Below are 9,748 nucleotides of genomic sequence, written 5' to 3'. Positions count from 1 at the left end.
GACAGCTGAGCCTACAGCAGGAAAAGCATAGCCCAGGCACTGTGGTCAGCACAAGCAGCAAGGTGCTTTTGCTGAGTGAGTCTTGGGGATGGGAATCTGGAGAGATGGGCATTTCTGTGGCTCCTGTGCACAGCCCAGAGGCCGAGCCACGGAGCAAAGTGAGCACGAGGAGCCAAGCAGTGATGTGCTGCCACAGGAGAAAAGCAAAGCCCAAGAGGGAGAAAAATATCTTAGCAGGGCTTTTATAAGGTGTGTAATTAATACATTCCTCCATGAGGGGAGGGATCTATGAGATCCCCAACCCCACTGAATCATGCTAGCATAGGGGAAGAGAGTGCAGTGGGAGCTCTCTCGGAGCTGCTGGTGGTCTTCACCACCCCATCAGCAGCGGGACTGTCCCCCAGCAAACGGGCTGTCCAAGCCAGGCTGAACCTGCTGACGAATTCCAGAGCTCACATAAACCAAGGTGGTTTTTATAGGCACCACAAATGGCAGATTTTGGAGTGAGAAGGGGGAAGGGGAACAGAGACCAGTTTTTAACTATCGCAGCTTGTGTGCAGTGATTGAGAGGTGATGTTTCTTTCAACAGCTCTAGCAGCTGTGGTTTGGAGCTGCGGTCCTGCCAGCCACGTGTGTTCAAGCACTGTGTATGTCCCCAAAAGACGGGTGGCTTGTTGGAAGAGTTTTTTAATTGTTCACAGTTGTTTGTTTCCTTCTGTCCTCTGGGCTTTCATCGTTTTAAAGCCTCCTTATTGACCAGCAGGGTTGGTTACAAACCTTTTATGAAAAAGACCCTTTTGAAAAGACAAAAGTAGATATTCGCATGCAATTATGTGATTTCAGAGCTGAGGTTTTAAGAAAAAACAAACATAAAAAGAGCTATTGCTACGGACTGTTAGCAATGCTGGAGTTTGGTTCTGGAAGGGGCCTGGTATGGGGGAGAAGAAATCTTCCTCTGCCAGTGAAAGGTTGCTACAAATAAGCAAATTCCATCATTCAGCCCACCAAATTCCCAGCCTGCAAACATGCGCATTACTTGCTGCCCTGCTGCGAAGCTCCCGCATCTTCCCTCCTCCCACCCACCGGCTGTCTCTGGTACATCTCCCATCCTTTCTTCTGAGCTTGCTGCGGCAAAGGATGCTCTTCCTCCAAAAGAACTTCCCCCAAACACCCCCCTCCTCTCTGCTAAGAAATGGTCTTTGAGGATCGATCATTTATGAAACCCACTGTTTCCCTGGCCTGTTGTTATCCAGGCTCTTATTTTTGCTCAGTCCCTGAGCAGGCTGCCTTTTGTTCTCCATCTGCAGAGAGAGACATACTCAAGCCAACTTTTATCAGCAAGTCAGGTTTCTGCCTGCACTGGTAACTCCATGCCAGAGAGGTTAGAGGATGCGCAGGGGTTAAGACAGGCTAACACTGGGGACAAAAGCAATGGACTTACTAAATGAGGCAGAAAATCCTACTATTTTCTTTCCTGCCCTTGATGGAAAATACTTGACTATTCTCCTCCCAACTTGTGTCAAATACCTTGCAGGAAATTAAACTGTTCAACTGTATTTTCTCTGGTTCCTCAGAACACTCTTTGGCCAGCAGCAGCCACTTCTCCCTTCCACATCTGGCGTGGTAAGGTTTTACCACTTATCCTTGATAAAGTGTTTTTTCCCTTTTCTCTGATCCACCTCAGTTCTTTGCCATTACAAATGCCTTGCCCTTTTGTCACCAGCCTCCTCCCAGAGGTAGTCTGGGCAGAGCAAAAGACCAGATAATTTCCGTGAGGAATTCCCACATTCCCTGTGGCCATTTTCCCAGGGCTCGCTGAAATTACCTTGCCAACTTGTGTGACCCCCACAGGCCATCAAGTTTTTCCAGAACTTGCAGGAGAAGAATTAGAAAGTTCATTTTAAAGGAAAAGCAGTGGGATGGCTCACTCCTTGTGTGCTTCTTCCCCTGCAAAAGAAGCCATATGGCAGTACTTAACTGCACTTACTGTGCTGGAATTACTTGGCCTTCTGGTTTTCTTCTTCAAGACTGCCCAACTGTGCAATTGCCACCAAGCTGTCACCTGCTTGCCTGGCAAGGGCTGCCCGACTCTTTGGGCTCTAAACTCCTGCAGGCAGCTCCATTCCCAGCTGGATGCAACCCCTGAGAGCGCTGCCTTCACCTCACCTCAGGTTTTACTGATCTCACCCCTGTCTGCATGAACCCTATCATTATTTAGGCTCATCTGGTGTCCACGAACATCCTAGACCCAGAACCAAACAAATTTGGTCACAGTACCCCACAAAAACCCTTAAAATCCGCTTTTCCTGCACTTGCTGCTGTGCAGCTTGCAAGTATTGTGATGCCTATTTTCTGATTCCTTTAAGATATGAAGACAAGGTGGTAGGCAAGGCAATTTGGGCACTCTCAGGAAAAACATCCTCCCTGTGTGCACTGAAGCACTGCTTGAGGCCAACCAGGCACAAGCACCTCATTGCTAATGGGCCAGGCTGAGGGCTTGAGGCGAGGGTAGCTCCTAGGGCAGAAGCCTCACAATGTCACAGGTGGGCAGTGACAATCATCAGAAAGCTTTGGAACTCTGTCCAAAGCAGCTGCTCCTTTACAACCTGCTACACCTCAGATTTAGGGTGGCCCGGCTTTGCATGACCTTCCACAGGGCCATCAGCCAGGCAGGCATGTTGCTGGCCAGTACCTCCCAAGCCCCCAGTCTCCCCCATAATGTGTTCTGTAAAGCAGCATTTTGGGCCAGCTGATTCTCATCTTTCTCAGACCCCAACATGCTTAATGGTAGTTGGGAATTATTTTTGCCCTACATCTGTCTGGCATCTACTCTCTGCAAACGGAGTGAAGTCACAGGTAGAAAAAGCCAAAACAAGAAACCAACAAACCTGATCATGAGTTTAGGGGAGCATCAACGTCTGTTGCTTCCACACCATGTTGCATCACGCCTGATGCCCACACCCTAACACAAACGGTGCCAGCTCTGCCATAAAGGTTTCCTGTGGGAAGAAATCATGACTTGAGAAAACATCCCTTCTTGGAGAAAGAAACACTCATCTGAACACAAGTCAGTGCAAAGTTTTGGTGCTTGGGGCTCGTCCTGTGTGCCAGGACCTCAGGAGAGCCCCTTGCTGAGTGCTCCCCATCCCCATCCCAGCGTGACAGTGATGTTCCCACACAGCCCTGCCAGCCCAATTAGCAACACAGCACTTTGTTGTGGGCTGAAGGCCACGCTCTCATCTGCATTGGGAGGACTTCAAAGAGACCACAGTGTTCCTGGCAGCCCTGGTTAGCAGCTGGTCAGTGAGAATCTGCTCTTCCCATAGAGGTCACTTGTTGAGAGGAGAACAGGTGGAGGACCAGCTTTGGCACCTGCACCCCATCCTGCCTCTCCAGCAGAGCCACAAGCAGCTAGGTCCAATGGGACGATGTTCATAGACCTCAATAGCTGGAAACTGCTGGGAAAGAGAGCCCCATCTGCTTTGAAAATAAATGAAAACCTGAAAACATAAGGGAAGCTAGGCAGGTGTTAAATCACAACAGCAGTTATCTGCCTTATGATCTTGTCCTCAACAGTGTTAATCAAATCCAAGTCTCAGATTTCCTATCAAAGAGAAGACCTCATCGCCCTCTACAACTCACTGAAAGGAGGTTGCAGAAAGCTGGGGATGAGTCCCTTTAACCAAGTAACAAGTGATAGGACAAGACGAATGGCCTCAAGCTGTGCCAGGGCAGGGTCAGACTGGCTCTTAGGAAGCATTTCTTTCCAGAAGGGGTTGTTGGGCGTTGGAATGGGCTGCCCAGGGCAGGGGGGGAGTCCCCATCCCTGGAGGGGTTGAAGAGTCGGGTTGACCCAGCGCTGAGGGATCTGATGGATTTGGGAAAGGTCAGTGTGAGGTTCATGGTTGGACTGGAGGAGCTTCAAGGGCTTTTCCAATCAAGATGATTCTGTGAAAATTGGGAGGTATTCAGCATTACAACGCAAGAGGAGTCTGAGACCCTTCTGCTTTGCTGGGTCGGCTAGCAGCAGAAAGCTAAGTGGTAGCTGCTGGAAATACAGATTTTTACATGGGTGAGTTCAACAGTACTAAGATTTCATATTAAAAAAAAAAAAAAAAAAAGTTTGGTATTAAATGTTGGAAGGTGAGGCTCACTTCAGTCCTGGGAAAAAAGATCCATGGTGGGTTTATTTGCATCTTGAACAGATCACTTCAAAAGTTAATTCAGGTCCACTCTCCTAGGGTACCTGGCCACTGATTATTACGTGGTGGACTGCAAAAGCCTGATGAGATGAGGGCTGCTTGGCTCTGACGAGCTGCCATGTCAGCCCAGGCTCTGCCTCGGTGTCTGATGTATCCTCTCTGCTTTGGTCTCCATGTGGATAACACAGGTGGACCAGGTTGGACCAGGCAAGAGAGGGGAGAGGACAACAGCAGCTTGAACACCATTTTAGCTGTTAACAAATTGCCTCCAGATGCATTCACCCTGCAAAATACTCTGGCTGCAAGCTCACACGAGTTTAGCAGGAGAGGAGGGTGCTAGCTTGTATTGACCCAGACCCACACAGGCAGAGCTCTAGAAGTGTGCGCTAGGCAGCTCCCGCACAGCAAACTCACTTTTTCCTGGGCTTCACTTGTACAGTTTGATTATCAGGGCTAATAATTCCTGCCTCAGATTTGCCAGGGGGCCACAAGTGGACACACGGTCAGACCACCCAAAGGGAAAGGACCCACTACCCCTGGGATGCTAGCACCCAGCCCTTCAAAAGAGGTGGCATTTCAGCAATGCTGTGCAGAATTTCTGCCAAACACCAACAGCATGCAGCATGCCACAGGATCAGGGGCTGGCTCACAGACAATGCAAAAAGAGCACCCATTAATTCAAATTGCTTTGCAAAAAGTTTTATTTTTAGTGCTTGTGAGTGCTGCCAGATTGGCAGCATTATAAATAGAATACTTCTATTTATCCTACAGTCTAGGTACCGCAGTGCTAAGTCAGTTTTACGACCTCAATAAATCCAGATTAGGTGCTCTCAAGGATGTGTCACCATAGAAATAACATTTCCTCTTGACATTCATATGTGTGGCTAAGGGGAAGGATTATGCTAAGGGAGTACGCTGCCCTCATAAGCCAGCCTGATGCTTTCTGATCTGTCTTCATGAGATACACACTGACATTCAAACAAGATTGTAGACCTTGTGGATTGTGGATCAGCTTCAGATCTCAGTCCTATCTAAAGGGTGACCACATGCTTTGAGTTTTGCAGTGGAAAGCCTAGGGCAACACTGGCAGATGAGGGTCTGCCTTGATGCCCAAGACAGGGAGCATCACACTCTTCCTGAATGATGGCCAGACACTGCCCCATGCAGGGTTCAGCCAGCTGATGAGATTGAAGTGTCCTTGCATACGTTGGCCGCACACACGGTGACAAAACAGCAGCACTAGCAGTGAGAATAGCTTGCTGTTCTGCAAAGTGGAAAAAAGGAAGACAGCAGGACCAAGAGCCCTATTTGGTAGAATGACTTGTAGCCTACTGCTAAGATACTGTTTTTCTACCAAGCTGACCATTAAAATGTCAAAATAATTCTTCTTCTCTAAAAAAAAAAAAAAAAAAAAAAAAAAAAAAAAAGTAGGCCCCTTCCAATTCCCTTCTATTTCTTTTGTCCTTTCACCGACTGATGCTGCTTCATTAAATCCGTGGCATTATGTCTATTCCCAGCATGACAAGCATTTTCTAGTGGTGGCACACCTCCCGCTCTGAACAGGCTGTGTTGCTCCTGCAGACAGGTGATGCTGAAGAGCTCAGCAGTAGGTAAATGCACCTCCTGCAAAGATTAGTATTTCAGGATGCCTGCTCCAAAAAGTGCCACCTAACTCCTTCTGCATTCATTGGAGCCTACGCCCTCCTGCAAAAAACAGGCATGCTACAAGCCTGAAGGTCTTCCTCTGGGCTCTCCTCTGCTGCCTACCACCAGCAACCAGGGAAGGGCAAGGGGGAAAGGATCGGTAGCCTTCAGTTACCCTGAAATTACCTAGTTCCCTACCTGAGAACTGGTCTGTAAGGCTGCTTTGGTCTCTGCAGTCTCTGCCAGGAGCCCAGAGAGCAAATACACTGGGAAGCTGCATGTATCAAAGAGCATATGAATTACAGCAGCTGTAGGTTTCTGAACCTTTCATTCTCTGTGAGATTTTTATAGTTTCAAAAGCGGAAGCCTGCATGAGTACAAGCTGCTTGGCTCAGATGCAACATTTTGCCTGGTCAGCCGCTTGGCAGGGGGAGGTTGGGTGCTGGTTTTGGGAGGCACCACACTGCCTGCCCCAGCCCTGCAGCAAACGCCTGCTCCAGCTGAGAGCTTGCTTTTCCTCCTCACTTGATCTCGAGGTTAGATAAGTTAAAAAAGGGGTGCTCCAAGCTTACCGGAGCCCACTGAAAGTATGAAAAGGTGATTATGGGGAGGAACAAGCCTTACTGATTTGCTCAGATATCTTTAATGTCTGGGTCTGGGCCCACTACTGGAGAAGACCAGAGGTTTGGCTGATCTTGTACCGGCTTTTAAATGCATGAGAATGGAAGCAAAATGCAAAATGCGAGACGGTGTGTGGAGAAGGAGATTAAAAAAAAGAAAACAAAAAGTACATGTGCATAGCAAGATGAGAAAAAACAAACCGAGCCCTGGTGGGAGTGTGCGTTATTTGCTAGACATTGCTGTCTGATTTTAGAGTCACAAGCCTGAGCACTAAAACCGCCATGGAGTCATCACGGAGTTGCAAACCCAGCCTACGCTGCTAAATGAGGATTTCGGTGAACTTCCCAATACTCACGAGTGGCACTGCATAACTCACGTGCCATACTGGGATGAGAATTCATCATGATTGCTGTAAGGCACGTAGGCACTGGAGCTCCCTGGTGGATGACGATCCCATTTCACGGCAGCTCTTGAGGTTTCGAAATTAGTTGCCTCTGCCTGAAATGAAAGCAGTGTCTTTCAGACGTTTTCAAAAAATGGAATTTTGTTGAAATATCTATTTTGGGATTAAAATCTAAAGCCTTTTCAAGACAGAGGGGATATTATACTGCACAAGGCGCTGGTTGGGAGGATGAGACACCCTGGGTCTCATCTCTGCTCCCCTGGAGGCATGGGCATAATTTACTACCCCACTAAGTGTGAACACACCAAGCTTAGCAAGAACACCCCTATGGCTACAGTGCCACAGAGGCAGTGAGCCAGCACAGGCTTTGACACGTAGCTCCTCCATGCTGCTAACTTGGAAAGGGAAGAAGTGGAAGAAAGAGTTGAACTCACCCAAACAGAGCTATTAAGGATTTGGCAGGAGTATTGGGCGTCCTGTGGCTTGCTAGCACCCCCATCTGGTCTGTCATCATTGGCTCCCCTTCCACCCCAAAAACAACTCTCAGGGACACGCTAGCTCTTGCCAAGGCAACAGCTTGTGCCTTTAAAGTCCCAGCTCTGGCCTCCACTGCCTGCAGACAGCTCTCCTCCTGTTTACTCTTGACATGAAGAGCCTCTCACCGGAGGATGTGGAGGTGTTTTGTTCATTTTCCATGATCTCTGTCTGAGTTGAAGTGACTTGTACCTGCAGCAGTCTCCTGGACAGCAGGAAGCCCCAGTTCCTGATGGTGGACAGCAGACCCCCACTCTGGGGAATCTGGACCATATTTTGTCCATCCAAGGACAAGCAAGGCACTCAGCAGCAGTGCTTGTCTCTCTGGTTCCTGTTAGCCCCTGCACAGAGCAGAGCTCCCAAACTCACACCAGGGTGCTCCAGAGGAGGAACAAACAGGCTGGAAACCTGACAGCTAGCTGATTGTGTTGGCTTCATTGGGTGTCTTCATAAGCTGCTAGTTCGGCTAGACAGAAGGCTGTTTTCCTATTTATTTAATAATTAAAGTGAAAGGCATCTTCTGGGAAGCGTATTTTTCTTGTTTACCAAATGAGGTTACAATATTCAGCTGTTTGCCTAAAGATTTATGCTGTGCTGCTCACTGCAGTATCAGCCTAGATGGAGTCGGGAGTGGATGCAAAGTCTTGCTGAAGGAAACAAGACATATATTCACCATCTACACATGATGCTAAAGGAAGCTGCACGTAGGAAGGCAGCCATTTCCCTTATGCTGCGCCCAGCAGCACATGGCATGAAGCCTCCATGGTTCTGCGTTCAGTCCAGGACTCTCTTCCTGGGTTAATGCCCTCAAGAGGGTGTTGGGGGTCTCTGCTCCACCAGTCCTTCATTGCTGGGGCTGAGAACCAGCAGTCTGGAGGAATGAAGCACACAAGCCCTGGCAGCACAACCCATGGCTCCTGCTGTGAAACATCTTAATGCTTTCATTTTCATTGCAAGAAGGAAGCTCAAGGGAAAAGTGCTCATGTGCCTCTTTCAAATTAGAAACAGGGAAAGAGACTGGGAACATCAGAGTTTTGACAGCTAAGCCTCCCATTTGATTTCTAGGTGTGTAGTGCTGGCAGTGATGGGTGGGCTCCTGTTTAACTTGCTGCACCCTTCACGAAGATGCACACTGCTCTTAGCGCCACAGTATGCTCCAGAGATACACACAGTTTTGGATTAAACAGTTTTCCTTACAAAGTGCTGCATGGTTAAGGCTGAAACATTTCATGCATAGTGGCTGAAGTCTGATGGTCTTCTGCCAAGGCAGGGAAGGACATCCTGCAGGGTCTCTAGGAACACTGTGCAGTCAGCTGCCAAGGATCTTCCTGCTCATCAGAAACTTTGCTTATGTCAGAGACAGCCCCAAACCTGAGTTTCCGGGCAGCATTGCTTCCTACCATCTGGAAAACACTGTTTTTCAGCTTGTCTCTGCTGTAACTCATTTCAAGGCTAGCTCTCCCATTGCAGTGACCACGAACGAGCTGCAAAATTACTTCCTCCTGCTCCGAGTTATCATATTCTTAGCAAAACTCATCAAATCAATTATACTATCAGCCAGCCCAAAAGGAAGACCTGCTCTAACACCAGCTCCTCAGCCAGGGTAACTGTTTAATCCATTTATTGCATTCTTCAGTGGAAAGACACTCCCTCTCTAGACAGACAAGTTTCCTGCACAAGAGGTATGCACTGGCATGGGCAGAAATGTGTACAGCTTGGAAGAGGCTCTCATTCCACCTCATCCTGCAGAGCCTGGGGAAAACCTTGGTTGTGCTCCCAGGACTGTCCTCCCTGATGCGGAGGCAACTCCTCCAAGCCATGAGACACAAGATGACAACAGTGAGTTTAGAGTAGAAGGAACAGGAGATCCATCTTTGCTTTCCAGTTTCTAATACTTGAAGATGAGCTCAAGTCACACACCACAAGTCATCTCTCAATCTGACCACAGGTTATTTTCTTCCATGGAAGCAAACTGCCTAACAGAGTCTTGTCTCAGTCTCCTGCCACTATCCCTTGTACAAAATGCACAGAGAGGCTCTCTGCACCCTGCTGAAGAGCAGCCCTGACCCCTGGGAGGGTTTTACACTGCTTATGAGCACACTTGATCAACCCCAGCAGACACCTGAGCTAGGAGCCTCTGCTGGGAACAGCACCCCGTCTAAGAGGACTGTGACCTACAGCTGGCACCAAGCACTTGCAAATCGACACGCACACGCCTCTCCACTCCATGTCATGCCAATGCATGACTCTGTGCTCTGCCTCTGGCCTCATCCAGAGTCTCAGACAGGAGAGGAGGCCTCAGCACTGTGCAGCAGCCAGGGACCTGCGGTGGGTGTTGGGGGGC

The sequence above is a fragment of the Athene cunicularia genome (genome assembly GCF_003259725.1).
Source record: "Athene cunicularia isolate RWA chromosome 7 unlocalized genomic scaffold, athCun1 chr7_part1, whole genome shotgun sequence".
NCBI classification, from domain to species: Eukaryota; Metazoa; Chordata; class Aves; order Strigiformes; family Strigidae; genus Athene; species Athene cunicularia.
Note: the sequence above shows the minus strand (reverse complement) of the source record.